The sequence below is a fragment of the Ursus maritimus genome, unplaced genomic scaffold (genome assembly GCF_017311325.1).
Source record: "Ursus maritimus isolate PB19 unplaced genomic scaffold, ASM1731132v1 scaffold_35, whole genome shotgun sequence".
Taxonomy (NCBI): Eukaryota; Metazoa; Chordata; class Mammalia; order Carnivora; family Ursidae; genus Ursus; species Ursus maritimus.
In genome coordinates this window covers 5,932,930-5,957,785 of record NW_024426119.1, presented here as the reverse complement: position 1 = coordinate 5,957,785, position 24,856 = coordinate 5,932,930, and the positions used below count along the sequence as shown (strand labels likewise).

At 38.6% G+C, this 24,856-nt stretch overlaps 1 long non-coding RNA gene across 3 annotated transcripts in view; it reads left to right on the top strand.

Moving 5' to 3' along the window:
• The window catches only part of LOC121100194, a 236,554-nt gene that overhangs the window by 57,477 nt on the left and 154,221 nt on the right, over positions 1-24,856 (top strand). The window contains exon 4 of one of the 3 annotated variants that reach the window (XR_005831923.1): positions 17,068-17,914. The exons of the other annotated variants lie outside the window; for them this stretch is intronic. This is a non-coding gene — a long non-coding RNA (uncharacterized LOC121100194). Of the gene's footprint in view, positions 1-17,067; positions 17,915-24,856 lie in introns of those variants that run through there. 3 annotated transcript variants of the gene reach the window in all.

Here is a 24,856-nt window from a genome sequence, read left to right as displayed (position 1 = left end):
TTCTGTAAACCTTGGATCACACCAGCAGCTGTTTTCCATCGATGGGAAAAGGCTGATAGGAAATTGCCAAAATTTATCATCAGGCTGAACTTGAAAGAAACCCTTTTAATTTGTTGGTCTTACCTTCTCAAATCAGGAGCATTTGGAGGCCCAGCAGTTTCCAGTTGGAAGCCCGTAGGCCAAATCTGGCTCACAGATGCATTCTTTAAAAGCAGATCTTGTGGTTTATAAAAATCTGGATTAGTTTTTAACATTTTTAAATGAGGTTTTTTTTTTGCATAAAAATTGGAATTTCTGGCTTCTTTCGGAAAAAACTGTGAGGACCTGGTAACCCTGGGCCCAGGCTACTGCTTGGAAATGTTGAGCATAGGCTGTGGAGCAGCCCTGTGCCCTTTACGTGGTCCCTGCCACCCCTGGTCCATTGTGCCCGTTTCTTCACTAGCCCAGCCTCTGTGAGCATTTGAGGTTTTGACTTTGATGGGTCACAATTACACACTGAATTTATTTCATCTTGATATCATGGGTGGTATATGCCTAAGGCGGAGAAGAAGTCAGTGTGGGTTTCGGTAGGAATGAGTGGTTAAGGAAAAGTAGAATGCTTATTCTGGAACAGCTTAGAAATGCTCCAGACGGGAAGCAGAGAAGCAGTGTATAAGCGCATCTTAGACCGTCTGTGGAAGAGGATCTGTTCGTTTGTTTTTTACTTTCCCGTACATCACAGACCTGTACTTTTGTAAAATACAGTATACATGAATTCCTAGAAAAGCAAAAGGACTGAGAGAGATAAAATACAAGCCAAAGTTTATTGTTAGATTCTACAGACATTAAAATTATTTTAATAAACAGGTACTGAATAAACATGACATGGGAAAAATAATTACAAAGCTTGTATTGTCCATTTAGTGTGTGCACATTCATAGCTTTCTGTCTCTGCAATTATAAACTAATGAAAAGTTACGAATGGAATAGCAGTTTCCCATATTAAATATCTATATGAACACTTTTTTTTTTTTAATGATTTTTTATTATATTATGTTAGTCACCATACAGTACATCCCCGGTTTCCGATGTAAGGCTCGATGATTCATTAGTTACGTATAACACCCAGTGCACCATGCAATACGTGCCCTCCTTACTACCCATCACCGGCCTATCCCATTCCCCCACCCCCCTCCCCTCTGAAGTATATGAACACTTTTTAAAAAAAGATTTATTCATTTATTAGAGAGGCAATGCGAGTGGAGGGGAGAGACAGAGGGAGAAGGAGAGAGAGGATCTCCAACTAGACTCCCCGCTGAGCATGGAGCCTGACGCAGGGCTCAGTCCCAGGACCCTGAGATCATGACCTGAGCCGAAATCAAGAGTCAGATGATCAGCCAAGTGAGCTGGCCAGGTGCCCCCTACCTGCACACTTTTAACAAGACGACGTATATTAATATTTAAGGTTTTTAATGCAATAAGTAAGCACGTTTCTTGTTAATTTAGCTAGTATAGTTGAGTTTGCAAGGACATTCCTCACAGGGAAGATGTTCCTGTGTTTTGTTTCAGCAACATGCACAGCAGAGAATCCAGTCTCACAGAGTTACTTTCACATGAATAGGACACGAACAAATCTGTTTTAGGACATGAACAAATTTTAAAGTAACTTCTTGACACGAACAAATTTTAAAGTAACTGCAGCAAACAGGATATTCATTTTTTCCTTTTTTCCAGTATGGTTCAAATAATACAGTATTTCTAAAATTGATCTTTAATCCTTCATTAGTAGCAAATGTGGACAATTTATCCTGTAAAGTTAAGGTTATAATTAATTTGATTTTCAATAAAATAAATGGATTCTGGGTCCATGGCTTTCCTGTGTGTGAATATTCTTACCATGAAAAGTGAAATTCAAGGCCTTCTGCAGAGTTTTTAAGATGTGTTTCAACAACTTTGTAGATATGTAATTTCAAAATCATCACCTGCTTTATTATTAATTATTATTAAATTATGAGACTATTGACACCCTGTAGAAACTGTTTGTCCAAGCTTCTAAACTTTCTTTTTTGCCCTTTGATCTTACCTGCCATTGAAAACAGGTCAGATCCTTTATTTGAAGGGAAGTATTAAGATCTTTAAAAATATAAAAGGTATCAAACAAATTAGCATGACATACGGTCTGATTTACATCTTTGAAATGTTGAAACTGGTTCTTATCTAGCAGAAACACAATAGGTTTGTTCAGTAGTTCAGATATTCCTGATGGAACTTTTCACAATCATATCTTAGTAGTTGTTTATAATCAGCTTTCACATTGTTACAAATAAAGAATGATTTCAAATTTGGTGCATTAAGTTTTATGTAATTTACAGTGTACACTTAGTGCGCTTTGTAGTTCAGCCAGCATTTCAGTTTTGTTTTGTAATGAAACTCTTGATGAGGGAAGCATTCCCTTGATTTACATTGTGGTGCAGCTATTCCAGAATGCTTTTCTGTTATCATAGCTGTGCCATCAGTACAGACTCCTAAAATTTAAAGTCCATGTCACATTTGTTAATTAGTCCTACATTGTTCTATGCGGTATACAACTGGTTGTTTTCGAAAATGAAACTTGAAAAACAATTCTTCCTTCGTATCACTGTCATGTTCCAATTGCACATATCTTCAAGAATTTGCCATTTCAGTAGTATTTATACACCTGTCTAGTTGCGATGAAAATGGTCTTACTAGTTCCGTCATAATATTAAGCGTTGGTGTTTGAAGGTGGCGTTTAGAAAACGGCCGTTGAGCTGTCTTGTTTGATGAGATTCTTTCAGCATTTCCAAGAAAACATCTTTGATATAGTCTCTCATTAACATTTCAGCACATGTAAGGAGGGCTTAGACTTAGCAACTCAAGGTATTATTTTATAAGAAGCCAACAAAACACATTAGATTCTGGTGGTTTTTTTTAATTTAACACTCTTTTTTGAAAAAATGATTCCTTTGGTTTTGACTTTTTATAATTTAGATAAAAATATTCCTTGGGTCTTAATAGTTTTATTGACTGGAACATCTCTTCAAATAACACACTGTCATTTTAGCTCTTAAGCATCAACTATGGCTACAAAACAGAACTCAATATACGGAAAAGATCATACTTCCAAGCAAAACTGGCACAATTTTTTTATCTTTATTTCTCTGGAGTGTTGTTCACTGCCATCATTTAGTTAGCATTATGTTTGCAATCAAGATAGGTTGATCTGTTCTGGACAAAAATGTTCAGTGAAGTTTTTGTTGTTGTTTTTTTTTAATCTGTAAATTGTATTTCCCCTGCTATCCAGAAGCAGAACGTTTCTATGAAACCTTTCTTAAGCCGAAGTGGTATCAGGTAAAGAAGGAATTACCATCAATTTATGTGGAAACACCTTTTGAGCATTCCCAGACTGAAAAGATAATCTCTGTTAGGTTTCTCTGATACCTTAGGATCCATCTTGCTAATTCATGGATGCACAGAATAAACTGAGATAAAGCACGGATGCTCATGGGCACAGCTCAGAGCTGTGGCATCACGGTGCTGAGATGCTGAGTGTAGTCCTCAGGGCAAGAGCGTGGGGGGCCACTCTCACTGTTCGGGGTGTGTGCTGCCTCTCTAACCGCTTGCTGTGAAACAAATGCTGAACGCTGTTTTTGCTTTTAGCCTTTTTTTTTTCGTAAAAGCAAAAATCGTCTTTGGATTTCTTTTGGTTAGCAAAAACAGGTATTAATGTAGATTTTTTGTAAAAGCAAAGTAATGTTGTGTGAACTTTAGAAAAGTGAGGGATACCTGTAATGCCAATTTCAGATTCCTAATACAGCTAGTGATGTTAAAAGTAGATTTGAAACAGGTTTGGTTAAAATGAAAACTATCAAAGTGACCTCAAAAGGCATATGTCATGAAGTTCTGTTACATACGATCAGTAGGCAGCTTGTATTACGTGTGATTTACCAGGCAAGTTCACTGCCATCCAGGCTGGTTCAGTGAGATGAGTCAGGGAATGTGAAATTCCTGTAAGAGTTTCTAAATGCTTACTCTCACATTCTCGTATTATCTTGTCACGGACGCATAATGAACAGCTTGTGGATTGTCACTGGTCCGCGGACAACAGTTTGTGTAGCGCTAAAATAGATACCTCCTCCCAAACCCGTATGAAGCTGTCATAAGGTCTCCAGTACTTGCTGAGAGTTACTGGACTGATAACCTACTCCCGTCATTCATAAAATAAGATTGAGGATGACATTTGGCCATGTGTATCAAAACAAAGCAAATCATGTGACTTATACAAGGTAGCAGTTATTTTATAGTCTTAAAGTTATCCGCAGTGGGTTGCATAGTCAGTGGTCCTTTGTGTCGGGAACTCAGGCTTCTTCTGTCTTATTGTTTCACTGGACATGGCTTTCTTTGTCATTGTACCTTATGATTCAAGATCTACTGGGACTCTAGCCATTATGTCCACATTCCAGCCAGGGAATGGGATGGGAGAGGGGGAGCTTGGAAGAGCCTTTTAAGGCACTTCCTGGAATTTGCATGTATTGTTTCCACGTACATTTCATTGACAAGAGCTTTAGTTGTAAAACCAGCCATACCAAGTTACAAGAAATGCTCTGAAATGTAGTAATTATTCCAGGAAGTTGTGTTCACCTAAGATACCTTCAGAACATTAGGATATCAGGTAGAAAAGATTGTCAGGATTCCATTAGGTGGCACAACCTATTACAAATTTTTAGCATATGAGATAGTACGATTTGCCCCCTTCAGTGGCCGGATTTATAAAGATTTATCCAATTTAGAATTTTGTAACTGACTTGCATTTTTAAACAATCCCATACTCAATGTGTGCAGCTTCCTAGCCCGGATGCTAGATTGGTACAAATGTTTTCTAAGTAAAAATATGTACAGCTATGGTAGGAGACACCCTCACAGCCAAGATTCAAAACCTGCGTCTGGATACTGTCTGTGAGAGGTGCTGTGGCCATGGCAGCGGACAAGGCAGTGTCTGTCATTACAGAGCTTACAGTCTAGCAAAGGAAATAACAAGTAGATAATGGCAATATGGTATGAAATGGGCTTTGAAGGATACTGTCGGAGTGATATCAGAGCAGACGAAAGGCTTCCAGTTGGAATCAGATTCAGTCCATTCTTGTGGAAGTAGTATGCCGAGCAGAAGTTCTGCTGCTTAGCTAAAAATTACTTGAGGCCAGATGGACTGCCATGAGATATATTAACATAATGTTGCCAGTTTGTTTCCCCTAAACTGTGCTCAAGTCTAGATGGGAATGCCCATTATTGGAGAAATCCCATCTTAGAAATCCCAGAAAGGATCCTCTCTATAGCACCACACTGGCAACAAGAGTTTCTCTCTCCCTATAAAATTTACTTAAAAAGAAGCTTAAAAAACAAACAAACGAAAAAAACTTTAGTGAATGTGCTTTTAGCAATAGAAGCTATTTAAAAAATGTGTCCATTTGTTCAGGTTAATAAATTAGAATCGAGACTGCTGAAATGTGGGGGTATGGGCAAATATGTACACTCTTGTATATAGATATAGTTGTGTATATATTCTTGCAGATTTTCCTTTAGACTTTTTGTGGCCAAGACACTGATGCTGAGGTCTGCGCATCAGACTTCTGTAACCAGCAGAAACGCAGTTCCCTTTACGTATATATCCAGTTACTGAGCTCTCCTAATGGACTTTTCCCAGGTGTTTCAAACTTCTGTTTTTCATAGATCTTATTTTGTTTTCTTTCAGAGATTTCATTCCGTTCTCATATGGTTAGATCCCTTCGGATTGCTGTTTTTTGAAATCTGCCTCAGAAGGAAGCTATTTTGGAGTCTTGTATTTATGGAACTATCTAATGTATCTTTCATGAAGCCTTTCTCAGTCATTTCAGATCAAATTCATTCTTTTTCCCTCTGTCAGTTTCAGGGCAACTGGTTTTTCCTGCTCTCTTGGAATTTCTGTCAGGTGCGACAGTTATCCATGGGCATACATGTTGGTTTTTCCACTCCCCGACCAACTTCTAGGTTGTATCTTTTTTGAGAAAGTCAGTGCCTTATTCATATTCTCCAATTTATTACTATTGTGTATTGATCCCAACCTCCCATTTTAATATATAGAAACCCTAACCCCCAGTGTGACTGTGTTTGGAGATAGGGACTTTAAGGAGGCAGTTAGGTTTAAATAAAGTGTTAAGTGTGGGACCCTAATCAGGACTGGTGTTCTTATCAGAGGAGGAAGAGATAACAAATCTCAGTCTCTCTTTGTCTCTCTGCACAGAGAGAAAAGGTCATGGGAGGGCACATCTAGATGGTAGACACCTGCAAGCCTGGAAGAGAAGGCTTACCAGAAACCAACTTTTTTGGCACCTTGATCTTGGACTTGTAGCGTCCAGACCTGTCTGTAGTATTTTGTTATGGCAGCTCTAGCAGACTATACATTACCTAACACACAGTATTTAGCATATAATTTCTATTCAATAGATATTTATTTCTTTTTGACTGTAACTAATTGTTTTTGTGGGGAAGAGCTTAGTTTTATAATTATCTTATAGTCTTGTATTAGAGAAGTCATTTTTAAGAGTTTATTTAAATGCCTCTCTCCAACATTTTAATACACACACACGCACACACACACACACACACACACAAACATACACGCACAGGCATGAATGCATGTGCTTGGCATTAGCCATTTTGAGTGCATAGAATGGCCATTAAATTTGCTTTTGTAATCAGAGAAATTGTCTAATTTCAAACTGTTGATAGATAGGAGATATTAAAGAACATAATATCTTTCTTTAGAATCCTCCTCCTTGCAAGATACTTGTCATCCTAGTTTATTATTTCCCCCAAAGCCCATTTTTTTGATATCTGAGTCCATAAGTTTTTGCTCAGTTGTTTGTCACTAGCCTCTATCCAGACAGGCTAATATGGAGGAAGGGGGAAGTGGGCATTTAAATATTCATTCGGTTATTTCCTCATTCACTCATTTAAACACTTGTAGAGATTTCCTATTGCCAAGCACTATTCTGGGAGCTATATTAAATACAGGGGAAAAAAGAGGATGTCCCTACTTTTATGTGTATCATCTAGTGCTGGAAGATGCAGGCTATCTACATGTGAACAGGCAAATAAATAAGATGATTTTATTTTTTATACTTTTTTATTTTGGTGAAATAAACATAAAATTTACCATTTTAATCATTTAAAGCATATAATTCCATGCCATTAAGTACTACTGTAATATATTTTAATCCCTTCTTTTTAAAGCAAATTTTTTACTTGAGTATAATTGACACACAATGTTACTTTGGTTTCAGGTGTACATAATAGTGATTCAACTTCTCTATACATTTTACTATGCTTACCACAAGTGTAATTGCTGTCAGTCACCATGTAATGCTATGACAATATCATTGACTGTAATTCTTTTTTTTTTTTTTTAAGATTTTATTTATTTATTTGACACAGAGAGAGACAGCCAGCGAGAGAGGGAACACAAGCAGGGGGAGTGGGAGAGGAAGAAGCAGGCTCCCAGTGGAAGAGCCTGACGTGGGGCTCGATCCCAGAACTCTGGGATCACGCCCTGAGCCGAAGGCAGACGCTTAACGACTCAGCCACACAGGCGCCCCCATTGACTATAATTCTTTTTTTTTTTTTTTTAAAGATTTTATTTATTTATTTGACAGAGATAGAGACAGCCAGCGAGAGAGGGAACACAGGCAGGGGGAGTGGGAGAGGAAGAAGAAGGCTCGTAGCGGAGGAGCCTGATGCAGGGCCCGATCCCATAACGCCGGGATCACGCCCTGAGCTGAAGGCAGACGCTTAACCGCTGTGCCACCCAGGCGCCCCCCCATTGACTATAATTCTTATCCTTGCCTTTTATTCCCATGACTTGTTCATTCCATAACTGGAAGGCTGTATCTCCCAGTCCCTTTCATCCGTTTTGCCAGTCCCTCATCCCCCTTCCCTCTGGTAACCATCAATTTGTTCTATTTATAGATCTGATTCCACTCTTTGTTTATTCATTTGTTTTGTTTTTTTAGATTGCGCATTTGAGTGAAATCATATATTTATCTTTCTCTAACTTATTTCACTTTACATAATACCTTCTAGGTCCATGTTATCACAAATGGCAAGATCTCATCCTTTTTATGGCCTTGTAATATTTCGTTGTATGTATACACACACACACACACACGTACATGCCTACATACACACATGCACACATCTTCCTTTTTAAAAAGGAATATGGAGATACCTGATCATTTTTAATTCGGGGTTTGTGGAAGGTTATATTCTAAATGATGATTGAAAGACAAAGGTATCTGAATTTCCTAATTAACCACAATTAGTTATATATTAGAAATGCAAATAATGTGGCCCAAGGTTAAAAATTGCTAGTACTTCTCACTGGATTCATGAAAAAAGTTAGTTGCTAAAAATTCTTGGTAGAATGCATGTGGATAATAGATTAAGGGCTTAATCTAAGATTGTGAATTTAGTAGTCAATTATGAGCTCCGATACTGTGTTCATTGCAGCCATATTGCTTTACCTTTTAAATTTCAGCTAGCTGATCTATTGTTCAGGGAATATAATGCACATTATTCTATCCTGTTTCTATTACTCAAGAACCATACAAAAAATAATGAAAGAATTCAACAGTTATAAAAGATTGGAGAAATATGCAATCTCTAGCATTTGATAATTTCCCTTATTTTCCCAAACATACACTCAAACACCCTAAAAACAACCAAGTAATACCAAAGTATTGAACTCATTGACTTTTTTTTTTTTTTGGTCTCAACTCCCTACTTAGTATGCCTGAATACAAAAGGTGACTCAGTGAGAACACTGCATGTAGACATGTCTGGGAAAACCACATAGGGGGAGCAAATACACCTGTTATGGAAACATCTGTGGCCATTCCTAAGGAGAGGAATAAGCAGGATTAACACTATGTGTCAGTGACAGATGTTGCTCTACATCTCTAGCCACAGAGGTCATGCTCATTTGTCCAGTATAGGACTATTGCACCCCCTGAATTACTCATTCTTTATTCCCTGATCCTGTTGGAGTAGTAGGCTATGGCATACTTTTGGGAAAGTATACTATATGCCACAGTGATTGGAGCTTTAAACTATAAATACATATATTTAGCAAGTAAATATCTGGAGTAACCAACTTTACTGACCATGTGTCCTCTGTTAACCCCTTTAAATCTCATGCTGTTTTTATAAAATGGTCCTAATTGCTTTATTAGTCTGCTTGGGCTTCCATAACAAAAAATCACGGACTGGGTGGCTTAACAACAGAAATTCATTTTTCTGTCGTTCTGGAGGCTGGAAGTCTGAGATCACTCTGCCAGCATGGTCAGTTTCTGGTGAGAGCTCTCTTCCTGGCTTGTACGTGGCCACCTTCTTGCTGTGTCCTAACATGGTAGAGACAAAGACCTATCTTTCTCTTTTTCTCTTCTTGTAAAGCCACCAATCCTATCAGATAAGGACTCTTTGATCTTACTTAACCTTAATAGTCTCCTAAAGCCCTGTCTTTAAATATAGTCACATAGGGGGTCCGGGCTGCAACAAATGAATTTGGCAGTGGGTGGCGGGAGTTGGGGGGGACACAGTTGAGTCCACAGCATATGGATATGTGAGGATTAAGTGACAACAAGGTCAATTGTGAATACTTTTTCAAGTATAAAACTGTCCAGGAGTTTTGTATCCAAGTCACGTTTTCTTTAAGTCAGCACCCTGTAAATGTCCTAGGTCAAGTTATCATAATTCATTGAATGATTTTTTTCCTTGATTTGAAAACTGGTGAAAGGTGATAGGAGCTTGAGTTGAATCAGAGGGAAAAGGCAAGCTGTCTTAACAGGGAAGTGGGTGAAGCATAGTGGAAAAAGCATTTGGCTCAAATATTTCCTTAGTTTTTAGTTCAGGCAAATAATTTAACCTCTCTAAGCTTCATCAGTAAGATGGAAACATTGATAATTCTTTTTTGAATTTAAAAATTTTTATTGAGGTATTGTCATATAACATTATAATTATCAAATTACAGTGATTTGGTATTTGTATACACTGCAAAATGATAACCACAATAAGTCTAGTTCTCACCCCACGCATAGTTACACATTTTTATGATAAGAACTTTTAAGATTTACTCTATTAGCAACTTTAAAATATGCAATATAGTATTATTTACTATAGTCACCGTGTTGTACATTGTATCCCCATGAGTTATTTATTTTATAACTGGAAGTTTGTACTCTTTGACCCACATCACCCATTTTGCCCATCCCCATCCCATCCCCTCTGGCAACTACCAACTTGTTTTCGGTATTTATGAGCTTGGTTTTTCTTTGATTTTTTTTTTTTTTTAGATTCTACATTATAAGTAAAATCATATGGTATTTGTCTTTCTCTGTTTGACTTATTTCATTTAGCATGCCATCAAGCCCCATCCATGTTGTCACGAATGGCAAGATTCCATTTTTTATATGGCTGAGTAGTATTCCATTTGTGTGTGTGTGTGTGTGTGTGTGTGTGTGTACATTTTCTTTGTCCATTTATTCATTGATGGACACTTAAAAGACATACACACATAGCAGATGCGTGAAAAGATGCTGAATATCACTAATCATTAGGGAAATGCAAATCAAACCACAATGATATCTCACACTTGTTGGAATGACTAGTATTAAAAAGATGAGAAATAAGTGTTGGTGAGGATGTGGAGAAAGGGAACTCTGATGTACTGTTGGTGGCAGTACAAACTGGTGCAGCCACTATGGAAAACATGGGGAAATAAAAACTTAAAAAAAAAAAAAAAACCTCAAGAAAATAAAAATAGAAAATGTATGGGAGTTCCTAAAAAAGTTTAAAGTAGAGCTACTATATGATCCAGCATTTCCACTTCTGGGTATTTATCTCAAGAAAATTCAAACAGTGGGTATTTACCTGAAGAAAATTAAAAAAGATATATGCACCCCCATGTTTACTGCAGCATTATTTATAATAGCCGAGATATGGACAACTACCGCTTAATGTATCTTTGGAGTGTGAATGACTGAATAAAGTGCTTAGCACAGGGACTTAGACATAGTAAGATGTTATGTATATTTCTCTTTCTTCCCCTTTCTTATCCTAGTAAAGTTAAGCTACAGTCTAGTTACTTATGAGTTCCAACATGTGGATTCAGTTCCAATTTGCAGTTCCAGGAAATTAAGTATAGAGCCATTGTATGAGCTCTATATATGTCATCAAATATAAGAAAGTGAGAAGTCTAGCTTCAGTAATCTTTTAAATTGAAGGTGAGCTAAAGTGACACAGTTATGCAAAAAGTGAATTAACCTTGCTTGCAATAGTAGGCAGTCTTTAAGAAATTAATGGATAGAACCTGGATAGAAGTCTCTTGGGGGTCAGACTTCAGGTTGTCCTATTTAATGTTTATATTCATGACCTGGATCAAGGAAGAAGTTTGCCAAGTTTGATATTCAGCTGAGAGAGATGGCACTGCGTTGATACTGAGCAGTGGAATGAATCCAGTAGTTGGACCAAATCCAGTAGTTGGACCCTGAGAAGCAATACATGTGAAGCAGGCTCATGCCTTTTAGTGGGCGCTACATTCTGTGTTATTAAGAAATGTATACATTTATCCCCACATCGTTTAAGACTGAGCTCACCTGAGCTGTCTTCTGCAAAGGCTTATATGAGTTTTTGATTTGAACTAAGTGCTCTGGTAATTCCAACATAATGTAATAATAAAACTGGTCAAACGATGTTGAAGATTCCTTGAAGTGAGGCACAGTATCTTATTGCCTATTACATTCCCAGTGCCTAGCATATAGGACATTTTAAATGAATTCTCTGCTATTGCTAGAGTAAAATTTAATCAGGGGTAGGCAGTGTTGAATTGATGATTTGATTTCCTAAGCAGTATTAATTGCCTGCACATATAGACAATAAAAACAACAAAAATACCTGCCAAGAAATTGGTGCCTTGAAGCACTTTGTAAATATTAATGAGCATGTTTCCTATTTGTTTCTAGCGTTGGTCAAAAAGTAAACTCTGTAACTTCATTTCACCCTATGGAAGGGCCTACAGTTCTTTTATCAGAACCACAGGAGTGAGGCATGTTAAATAATTCAAATGAGAAATTTCTAGTTTCCACCTTTATAGATCTCCTGGGTTTTGCTTTGTTCACCCAGTCATCTGCAAAAACCATCAAATGCTCAAATTCACAGTCTGCGATTTGGTGACCCTGAACCTCTTGGTGGCCTGGAATGAACATGGAATACTCTTATTTAGCACTTGGAGCCCAGTCAGACATTAGTTTTCCTGCCATGAAATCCTCTCATGCCAATGAACAGGGAAATCAGAAACAGAAATCAGACAATTCTGGCCCACTGCCTTCCAATACAATGAGTGAGTCACTGACATAAATGGAGCTGGATGCTGGAATTCTCTCTTCTAAATCTTTTTATCCCAGTTATTTAAATTTTTACTTCTTGGAGCCATGAAATTGAAGAATACTTTGGTGAGGTGATGAAGATTTTAGATTTTAAAATGTCCTCCTACATCTCCTGTCAGGAAGCGTGAGCCTTGATTGGGGTGAGATTCAATTTTCTGATGCTCATACACTCTTGTATAACTCATGTTCCACCCAAGAGACTAAGTTTTCTATACAAGAAGCCATGCCAATCCATTGAAAATCCGTGGGTTGCATGTTTCCTTGTTTATAACTTTTCCATAGAGTTGGTTCTGCTCCATCTCATTTGAAAGGGACATCTGTTGGATGATTTGATGTAATATCTACGTTTGCTTCAAGTCTACTCTGACAGGTCAGTGTAAAAGAACCCGAGATGGGATGGGGTGGGGGGGACTCAGTCACGGGCTTGTGGCTCTTAAGTGCAGGAACAGATTTGAGATGATTATCCAAGACAATGACTACAAGATCAAACTAGGCCACAGAGTTAGCCACAGGGCTTTGCAAATTCTTTGCGGCTCAGTCCTCTATGGTGTCCTGTCACTGTGCTTGCCAGTAATGAATTTCACTTCCATGTGGGAGCTTTCAGGTCTTCTTGACACACTCTGAAGCCATGTGTCTCAGTCACATCAGACATCATTCTGCTCTTCAACTTGAAGAACAGTCTAAGCAAGTCAGTGAGGCTTGCCACGGCATCAGACCTCCTTCTAAAACCCACATCTCTTGAATAATTGTGATTCTGAATAGTTGACTCATGAATATTTCCTACTAAGGAGCAACGGGAGTAGTCTGAGGAAATTAAATCCACAAAAGTAATTACCAAACTTTATTTCATTCCATGTTTGAATACTCTTTAACTTCAAATGTTTTTACTAGACTGGTAACACTTAGCAGAATCAGTTGACATGACTATCCTTTTCTTTTTTCTTTCACTTCTCTAGCGTGGTGCTAACTGTAGGAAAGGAGGTGGCAAGAGAAAACAAAAATCAACTATCCCAATCCATTTCTGTCTCTCCTGGCAATCCTGTTTTGAAGGCAGTCACTACTGCTCAGAAAGGTCAAACCAAAATCAGTCAGAGGCGGGGTTGGAAACTCTGTAGCACTATGATACATGACAAGCTTATGTAAATAGTCAAGTTACACATTGTTGGCACTGACTCTCTTCTTTAAAATCGTCTTATTCTCTTGGCATAACTGTAAGAGTGAGTCCCCAGGAAAGCCTGTCTTGAAGTACCACATTGCTGAAGAGTATGATAGTACCTTGAATAGTTTCATTCTCCAGTATTATGAAACAGTGTAGAAATCCAGACACCTTCTTAAGTCTAGAGGGAGCTAGAAGTATGCTTCTTTATAGGAAGAGTGACACTGGAACCTTCCGGAGGCTCTCTGAGGTCCTTAAGTATATCACCCCCTCACCCCTGCAACTACCCAAGTGACGTCCTGTAAATGATTAGATTGTGGTCTATAGAAGAGATTCTGCATGTGAAAAAAAATCGGTTTTGAAGTAAGAGTTGCCACCATAAATGGAAGATTTCCATTTATCAAGCATCTGTTAGGACCCAGACTCTCTGTGAGGGACATTACAGATACTGTTTTATGTACTTCGCACCAGGACACATTTAGGTCTTGTTCACATTTTACAGATGAGGGAAATGAAGCATCAGGAGATTAAGTAGCTAGTCTAAGGCAACCCGTTTATCAAGTGGCAGAACCTGGAGTTGAGTGCAGGTCAGAATGAAGCTCCTTGAGGTCAGAATTTTTTCTCTATTTTCTCCTAAGTATTCCTAAGTACCAGGAAGAGTGCCTGACAGACTGTAGACGCTCGGCATATGTTGTCGGGTGATTGCGTTAATGAAGATTCCAGCACATGTAGTCATAGCCATTACTTTACACTGTCTTGTCTCTGTCTCTTCACTCTAGTCCTTTGTTTGTCTCTGTCTCCCACACTTTTCCAGAGGGAAATGGAACCCAGGCTGCTTCAGCTTGCTGTGCAGATTTACATCCCCATAGGCATACATCCTGCTGAAGGAATGCAGCAGTTGTCAGGAAGTTGTCTCCCTGGGTCTGATTCCCTCCCTCTTTCCATCTCGTCGTCCTTCCCACAAAGATACTCTAAGGCCCTGCCAGGTGGGCTGAGCACTGGAGACTCACTATGAACAAAGCTGACATGGTCCCTATCCTCAGGCAGTTTACTGGTTAAATTATGTATACAACCAGTGTTTTGACAGAAAAGTAGAGGGTGTTACAGGAGCATACAAAAAGGGGACCCATCCTATTCTTTGGGGTCACATTTGAACTTGAAGATGAGACCTAAGGAGTGCTGGCTAGGGTCTGAAAAAAAGGGAACCATCATGAACTGTTGTGGGGATGCAAACTGGTGTAGTTGCTGTGGAAAACAGTATGGAGCTTCCTCAAGAAATTAGAACTAGAACTGCCATGTGATCCAGCAATCCCACTTCTGGATGTATATTCAAAGGGAACAGAATCATTATCTGTAAGAGAGGTCTGTTTTTCCATGTTCATTGCAGCATTATTCACAACAGCCAAGGTCTGGAAACAATCTAATTATCTGTCAATGTACAAATAGATAAATGTGATACATACCTGTGAGAGATCTATTGATTGATCGATAGATATGTGTACACACATACACACACAGGAGTACTGTTCACGCTTACGAAGGAAATCCTGCCATTTGCAACAACATGGATGAATCTGGAAGGCTTTGTGCTAACAATAAGCCAGAAAGAGAAAGGTGAATACTTCATGATATCACTTATGTGTGGATTATAGATATATATAAAGTTGAACTCAGAAACCAGAATAGAACGGTGGTTGCCAGAAGCCGAGACTAGGGGAAATGGATAGACGTTGATAGAAGGGTATAAACTTTCAGTTATAAGATGAATAAGGTCTGAGGATCTAATGTATAACATGGTGACTATAGTTGATAAGACTGTATTGTATACTTGAAATTTGGTAAGAAAGTAGCACTTAAATGTTCTCACCAAAAAAAAAAAAAAAAGGTAAATCTATGAGGTGATGGATGTGTTTAATTTGATTCTGGGAATCCTTTCATAATATGTACGTATACAAAGTCATCATGTTGTACACTTTAAATATATTACAGTTTTATTTGTCAGTTATATCTCAGTAAAGCTGGGAGAAAAAAGAAAGAGTAGGAGTTCTTGAAGACAGCCTAGGATCAGTGGAGGTCCCTGCCTAAGACACTGTAAGTGGGTTCAGGAGTCAAATGTATTTTCGTAATAATACTTAGAAGTAATTAGCTGTTTTCATTCTCACTCTTTTACAAGTGTACAGTGGAGCTTTCCAGAGGCTACATGATGTATGATGTTACAACATATTGGTTGTGGAAGTATACATGAGGAGCCATCTGTTTTCTATTAAGGCAGATGTTAAAGAGATTTGCAAAAATGTCAAACAGTGCCATTCTTTTTACCAATATATTTTTGGTTTGGGAGAATGTAGTTATTTTTCATAAAATATTTATGTTAAAGTGTAATCAGTTTACTATTTTATTTTTAGATGAATTCAATATTTAAAAATTTCCTGGTTTTAATTTGTAACATGTAAATGTCCGTAGATAGAACCCACATTTTTAAAAAATGCTCTTTGGAATCTTTACTAACTTTTAAGAGTATAGAGGAGTCCTGAGTCCAAAAAGTTTGAAAATTGCTGAGCTAAGTAAAGAGGAGGATGGAATGTTTCATGTTGAAGAAGCAGCATGTGGAAAAGCCCTGATTGAAGCCACAACTTAGAGTTTTGAGGAAATTGAAGAAGTCCAGTGTGGTTGGAGCACAGATAGTGAGGAGAGGCTGTAAAATGAAGGCTAGTGGGTAAGCAGTGCCAGATTTGGGAGCAAGAACTTCATCTCAGCACAGTGAGAGGTCACTGAAGGGCTTTAAGCAGGCTGGAGTTGTTCAGATGTATGTTGAAGCAAAGAGAAGGAAAAAAAGAAAAGGACGGAGGGAAGCAAGGAGGGAAGGAGGGAGGGAGGAAGGGAGGAAAGGAAGGACAGTGAAGAGGCTTTTGGGGAAAACTTGGTAAGCCCTGAGTTGGGGGCAGTAGAATTGGATAGAAGAGGATGGATTTAAATGATACTAAAGAAGAGGGGTCCAGAGAACTTGGTGTTTGGATATTAATAGAGAGAGAAGTTATTGTACAAGAAGGAATGAGTTGTCTTATGGCTTTTCAGTCACACAGTTTTATTTTATTTATTTGTTTTTATTGAGTGGTAACCTGTACAGTATTCTAGTAGTCTCAGGGTACAGTCTAGGGATTTGACATTTGTATACATTGTGAAATGCTCACCACGCTAAGTCTGGTTACCATCTATCACCATACAAAATTAAAAGTGTTACTGATTGTATTCCCCATGCTGTACGTTATATCTCCATGCCTTACTTATTTTATAACTAGAAGTTTGTAGTGCTTAATCCCCATCACCCATTTTTGCCCCCCCCCCACCCACCCAACTCCCCCTCTCCTCTGGAAACCACCAGTCTGTTCTCTGGATCCAGGAGTTCGGGTTTCATTTTGTTTTGTTTGTTTTGTTTTTTAGATTCTACGTGCAGTATTTGTCTTCTCTCTCTGATTTCACTTGGTGGTCATCCTCAGTGTCCATCTGTGTTGTCACAAATGGTAAGATTTCATTTTTTCTCATGGCTAACCAGTATTCCGTCTTCTCTGTGCATTCATCAGTTAATGGACACTGTTTTCATGTCTTGTTTCCATATCTTGGCTATTATAAATAATGCTGCAATGAACAGAGGAATGCATATATCTTTTTGAATTAGTGTTTTAATTTTCTTCAGTAGTAGAATTGCTACACAGCTTGGTTTTTAAATTCTAGCGCTACCCTACTAGTTCTGTGACCATGGGCAAGTTTCTTAACCTCCATAAGTTATAATTTTCTCATCAGTAAAAAAAAAAAAAAAAAAATAGGGATAAGAACCATGTCTCATGTGGTAGTCAAAATGATCAAGGAAAAAAAAAAGCGAACATACCTAATGTAGTAACTGGAATATCATAATTATTTAATAATTATTAGTTTCCCTTATTGTCTCTTTAAATTAATTTTCTTCCTAACCATTTTTAAATGGTGCAGGTAGCTGGCACAGCGCCTCAGGTAACATGAAATTCTTGGCAAGGGAGGGTCTATACAATTTGCAGAATGTTCCACCTGTGATTCCTATATGCCGCTGGGGGTGGCCACCTTTCTTCAAATGCGTGTAAGCATGTTTCTCCCCCCACCCTTTCCCTCTCTCTTGAGTACTACTCCATCATTTAGATCCAGTTCTTCTCATCCTATTTGCTCCCTTTTTAACTTGAAGCTTTGTCCTGTTCCTTGGTTCCATAGTCTGATTCTGATACTAGCATTCAGTCCCTTTTGTCTGTGTTCTCCAAGTCTTTTTTTTTTTTTTTTAAGATTTTATTTATTTATTTGACAGAGATAGAGACAGCCAGCGAGAGAGGGAACACAAGCAGGGGGAGTGGGAGAGGAAGAAGCAGGCTCATAGCAGAAGAGCCTGATGTGGGGCTCGATCCCACAACGCCGGGATCACGCCCTGAGCCGAAGGCAGACGCTTAACCGCTGTGCCACCCAGGCGCCCCTGTGTTCTCCAAGTCTTAAGCTAGTCTCTTCCCATGCCTTGTCATGTCCCTAACTTTGCAGAATTCTCTTCCCCAGCAACTACCATCTACAGACAAAATAATTTAGGAGGAGAGTTAGGACAGTCTTTAAGTGATTATACATGAAACCTGGTAGTCCTTAGGGAAAATCCCATGACTGGGGCCTGAGCTACCTTCTGTCATTGTTTCTCTTATCTTTTGAAGGGCTGTTCTCAATTGCCCTGACATGAGAATTAGGGTGGTATTCCATGGAAGCGTGGGGGGAAAAAGAGACAGTGAGCTCTAGGGTCATAGGACCATGAGAATGCTTTGCGTTTTGTCAGGTGGCCCTTATAACAGAGGAGCAGAGCCCAGGAGGTGAGCAGAGGAGAACATGAGTCTGGCAGTCTGCCCTGAGACAATGAGCTTTGTCTGCACGCGGATTCCCAGTGCACAGCCGGTCCCCACTTGAATAGAGCCCATTGTTTACCACTTGGGTGGAAAACAGAGGAAGTAGGCCAATGAGTCAGGCACTCACTTATTTTAGGAGGAATTTTTCTAATGATTTCAGAGAAACATAAGCAAAGCCAGGGGTTCAAGGGAAGATGAAGGGGACAAGGACGAATAAGAACTCCTTGGTGCTAATGATGCTCTTCAGTCTTTGCTGAGAGCCTGTCATCCCTGGGTTGTGGGTTCCAACCCGGAACTTCAGTCCAGAAGGAAAGCTAATTCCATACTGGGGTGGGATTCTGACTAAGATCTAATTTGAAGTAACTTGGAGTAATTGATCTTCTCTCTTTCTCCATTTAAAGGACATTTGCTCAAAATGCCTTCCTCTTCACAGCAGCTGAGGAACAGAGAGAGGGTATTACACCGTGTATAATTTTCTTTAAGTATAGTAACTGATGAGCAAATGACATAAGCTTAGACTCTTATCCTGGTCCTGCTCTGTGACTTGATTTCCTGATCTGCAGATGCTCACACTGACATTCCATTTTCCACTGGCTCAGTGCTTGGTGTAGGAATGGTCTTTCCATTGTGTCATCTCAGTTGGGAAAAATGCGTGGTGGTGATATAAATGCCACTGAAAAGAAGGAAATGACTTGGTGTCCATGGCAAAGATTCAACTATGTTTTGCTGAAAGCTTCAGATCGCAATTCAAACTCGATTCATTTTCTTTTTTTATTTTTACTAACTTTTTTTTTTTCAAGTTGGTTAAAAGTAATAAAATTCAGAAATTGCAGGAAGGTCCTAAGGAAGAAAATAAAAACAACCTGTAATCCGACCGTCAGAGACAACCCAGTATGCTGCTGTATCTTTTAGCATTCTGTAATTAATGGAATATTTTGTAGTGTTCAGTAACCTGCCTTTATCTGTAATTTGTATTATAGTTTTTATATCGCTATATATTATATTCTTCCTCAACATAATTTCAAAGACATCAAAACATTTTTAAGTAGCTCTCTATTTTTGAACATTAAGATTAGTTTCAATTTTCACTATTAAAATATTTCTTACTCGAGTTTTGGAATGAGCGTTCATTCACTTGTTATTCAACGGATATTCCTTGTGCATTTACCATGTTCAAATCATGAAATTAGGCATTATTTTTAGGGGACAAAAAGATAAGATACAAATAGTCCTTTCCTTCAAGGGACTGAGTGAAAAGGGCTAATGTCTCCATAATGATAGTAACTGCTTAAGAAGGGCCTCTTTCTTTTTCTTCTATGAGTTTCATGTCCCATTGTATTCTCTGTAAATCTGGTTCATGAAATCAACTCCTGGGACTGATTTCAGTCCCATCTTCTTTCTTTCAGAAAATATTGTGTAAGAGCCCAGTGGAATTATATGGGTTGATTTGTTAGAGATTTTGTTAACTCATAAGCTAAATATATGGTAGGAAATATTCAAAATAGTATTACAGTGATTATAGTTGGTATGTTTTTATAACAATAAATAGAAAGTACACAGAAAAATAGCTGAAATTTAATTCTGGTATAGTCAGCAGCTTAATCATACTTAGCTCAGAAACTCTAGATTGCACAATATAACTGAAATTGTGGTTCGGCAGTAGGATAACTGAGTTTCCAACTCAGGTGGTGGTCACAATCTTACTTTCGTGGGGCAGCGGAACATTTTAATAGAATTTTTGGCATCTCATTCTGCCACCGAAATCACGACTGCCTTTATTATTACTTGCCCAGTGGAGATGGCTGCTTTGCTAACCTGTGTAGCACACACTTCTTCTGAAGTCGAGAGCATGGGAGCGATTCCATTTGAATCAGTGATTCTCTAACTGCTTCAGGACTGCAAGTTACATTTCTTGATTCTAGCCATCCCCTGTAGAAAATCACGTCCTTGTCATAGACAAAAAGATGAAAACAATGGAGATACATTTGACTGAAAGCACCGTCATGGTTGCAGAAGGCAAACTTTTAAGATGACTCCATGACCCCCGCCCTGGTGTTATTCCCATGATTATGTTAAGCTGTATGGTAAGTGGGAGATTGTTGGGTGGGCTGAACTAATTATACAAACCCTTGAAAAGGAGAATTTTCTCTGGCTGGGAGTAGAAGAGGAAGTCAGATTTGAAGCATGAGAAGGACTCAGCTTACCATTGCTGGCTTTACGATGGAAGGGCCAGTGGAAAGGATAGTAAGGAAATGAATTCTATCAACAACCAGTTAGCTCGGAAGAGAACCTGGAGTTGGAAATGAGAACTGCAGTTGGTTGACACCCTGAGTATGAGACTTTGAGCAGAGGAACTAGCTGAGCCTACCTAGAATTCTGACCTACAGAGTTGTCAGATAATAAATGGCTGTTGTTTAAAGCTGCTCTCAGTTTGTGGTAATTTGTTATTTAGCAGTAAAAAACTGTTGGTTAAATAACTAATGATTATTGTTATAACCATTGTATTAAGGTTATAGCAACTCAGATTTTATGCCTTACTGCAAGTAGGTTGGTCAGATATCTGCAGTCAACCAAGGGCATAACATTTTTAAAAGATGTAAATGAAGCAAGGCTAAGTTTTATGAAACTCTTAACTAAACCCCCAAATAATAAAAGAACATGGTATATCATCAAAAGAATGAAGTCCATAATATATGCCTTTTTTATATTACTGAAGCTTCTTATAATTTATAATAAACTGATACATAATAGTTCAACAAATGACATAATAAAAATATATTTAGGCTGGTTTTAGGTACAGAGGAGGGTCACCTGAACTCTACCTGGGCAATACAGGAAGTTCTTCCTATTGGAAGTGGTGATTGTCCAAGGAATGCAGGAGATAACTTACCTTATGTTTACAGACACAAGAAAAGTCATTTTCTGATACTATGTGTGAAAACAATTGGGGAAATAGAAGACAGTTGTGATGAGCTAAGAGGAGTGGGATAGGAGATGGACAAGAAGACAGGCTTTCATTTCCTCTCCTACTCCCAAGTCTTAGGATGATCATCTTAGCCCACCCAGCAAGCTCCCACATTCACCTTGTTCTGCAACCATCACCGCCATCCATCTCCACAGCTCCTCGTCTTCCGAAACTGAAACTACACCCGTTAAACACTAGTGTCGCATTGCGCTCTGCCCTCAGTACCCGGAAACCATGCTATTTTTGCCTCTATGAATTTGAGTATCCAAGAACCCTCACATAAGTGGAATCACACGGTATTTCTCCCTTTGTGTCTGGCTTATTTTATTTAGCATAATGATGCCCTCAAGGTTCATCCATGTTGTAGCATGTGCTAGAATTTCATTTCTTTTTAAATCTGAATAATATTCCATTGTATGCCTATAAAATTTGTTTTACAAGTTCGTTTACATTTGTTACATATATTGTTTGTATTTGTTTATCAGTTCCTGTGCTGATAGATATTGGGTTGTTTCTATCTATTGGCTATTATGAATAAGCTGCTATAAATATGCGTGGATAAATATCTGTTTGAGTCCCTGCTTTCAATTCTTTTGAGTACAGATCTTCCTCACCTTATGATAGGCTTCTGTGCTGATAAGCCCACTGCAAAGTATCTTAAGTCAAAAATGCATTTAATACCTAACCTACCAACCATTATAGCTTAGACGAGCCTACCTTAAACATGCTCAAAACACATTAGCCTATAGTTGGGCAAAATCAAAAATGCATTTAATACCTAACCTACCAACCATTATACCTTAAACATGCTCAAAACACATTAGCCTATAGTTGGGCAAAATCATACAATGCAAAGCCTGTTTTATAGTAAAGGGTTGAAAATCTCCTGTAATGTATTTAACACTCTGAAAACCAGAGTGGCTGTATGGGTGCAGAATGGTTGAAAGTGTTATCAGTTGTTTACCCTCATAATCACGCGGCTGACTGAGTGCTGCAACTCACTGTTCTTGTCAAGACCTTTCCTCAAAAAACTCCCCTGAGAAGGAAAGGAGCTTCAATTACAGGGGCTAAGGATGGCATTTTATTACTAAACTAAAGCCTTTCAGGCTTTAGATGTAAGTTAAGTTTAATGGATGACACCACTACGGGAGGGTCTAAACCACAGGCATTTGAGACAACCTTAGGTAAGGGCTGAGAGCAAATAATTATATTGCCTAGAATTCACAACATAGAAAGGGCTAACCAAATCATTTATTACTGCCTTTTCTTGAATTTATAAAATCAGAGTTATAGCCATTCCTGTCCATGTTATTAAACCAATATGGTGACAGATGAAAAGTTGTTCTGAATAAGATCCTTTTGTAGAAGGAATATTGTATGAAATACAGAAATTAGGTCATTTCTTCTTCAGTTGTCTTTGTGCCCTGCAAAACGTGGAAGGCTTTGGAGTTCTTAGTGTCCTTTTGGGCCTTCTGTGCTTGCAGTGCGTGTACCTGTTGGAACGTAGGGAGTTGAAGGTGACTGCAGGGAAAGCACAGGTGCCTTTTGGAGGATCCTACCTCTGTTAACTTGTGCGTGATTCCTAGGAATTAAGGGTGTGACAGGATTTAGACTAATGGCAAGCAAAAGGCGCATTGGATCCATATGAGCATGAAGAGAGACAAAGCATGCCAAAATATAACTGAGCTATGTATCACTCATTCTTATTATGCTATCACTCCACAAGTGATTACAGAAGTAATCTTTTCACTCTCCGATGGTCCTGTCCATCAGAAATCCTATTAATGGCTGGTGCCAACGCAAATGTTTGCCTTTATCTTATGTTATTACTGATGATGTTGCAGAAATCAGGATGTTTTTCTGCACTCTGAGATGTCCTGTTGAGCAGGTTTTAGTATGATCAAGGAAATATCTCACTGTTCTGGCTGCTTTGGCACCCCTCCGGGTACATACTGAATGAGATCATATATTTAGTAGGGTGATGTCTTACCTAAGAGAGCTGGGACAAATAGAGACATTTCTACATCCACCAATCAGAAACAAAAGCTACAGGGAAGAGATTTCAGGATATAATGTAATATGTTGGGATTTAGAAGGAGAAAAACCTGGGCTTACTCACTGTGTGATCTGGAGCAAGTTTTTCATCTCCTCTGAGTTATATAATTGCCATGAAATGTGCTTGGGATAATGTGTCACAGAGTATCGGCTCAACGTCAATTCCTTTTCCTTTCTTCTTACCATCCAGTTTCAGGAAGATTCGCTGTATGGTTTAAGAGCTCAAAAGAATTATAAATGCCTGTGTCCTATGGAGCAAGAAACTTTGCATCATTATTTTACCCTTAGCTCAGAGTTTATCTTGCCCTTCTTTTTCAGGGCTAGTGATCACAGAAACACCGACCGGTAAAGGGGGTACTTCAAAGCCTGAGGTAATGAGATGGATAGTTGGAGAAGCAAGTCAGAGCGAGGATTCACATTATTCACCTTGGGCATTTACATACTGTCTGAAACTGATTTAACCAATTTAAACGGTTGTTTAATAAATCTTTTTGGAAGTTTTTCACTTGAAAGTTTTTACATGAACATTTGGAAAGCTTTTTTCTGGACAAAGATGATAGGTGTGATACTCCCTCTCTGATCTGTCCACAAAATGGCGTTCAAATAAATAAAGCTACACTTTCAAATAGTATTCCATCTAACTGCCTACGGAAAGTGGAAAGGATACAAGATTTTGGAATTCAAGTTACAAATCAAGTGGACACAAATTCATTTTCAAGAAGAAAAATGCCTGTCTATGTGTGTGAAAACTTTAGCTGAACTTTTGAATATCCCCCCCTCAGAGAGGTTTACAAGCATGCTCTTTGTTTTCGTTTTTGTTTGTTTTCCCCTCTGTTTCATAATGACTTCTATGAAGGACCCAGGAGGTTCTCTCCTTGGTTTCCTAAAACGATGTGACCAGGGACCCACTTGGACCCTCTGGTCTTGAAGATCTCATTGATGACCATGGAATGTGGTACTAATCTCTCTCTCAGTTTCTTCTGACCAGCACAGACATTTTTCAGAGGAGAGCAGGCCCTTTCCAAGTCTGATCTCAGCCCTGGCTGTGTCCAGATTGTGTCACAGGCTGTGTCCACATTTGTGGTTTCAGGCACTAGCGTTTACCAACTTGGTTTTGGCTGGAGAACGAAGAGTTCCTATCGTGAATATACCCAGTTGCCTCATGATCCCAAGATGAAAGAAAGCAGATACGCACAATCTACTCCATCCTCACCCAGCCGTTATTTCTCTACATCTGGCTCTACTCAGGAACAGGAGAAATTTAATTTTAGCTCTTTAGTTCTTTCAGGCAGATTATTTCTCTGCAAAC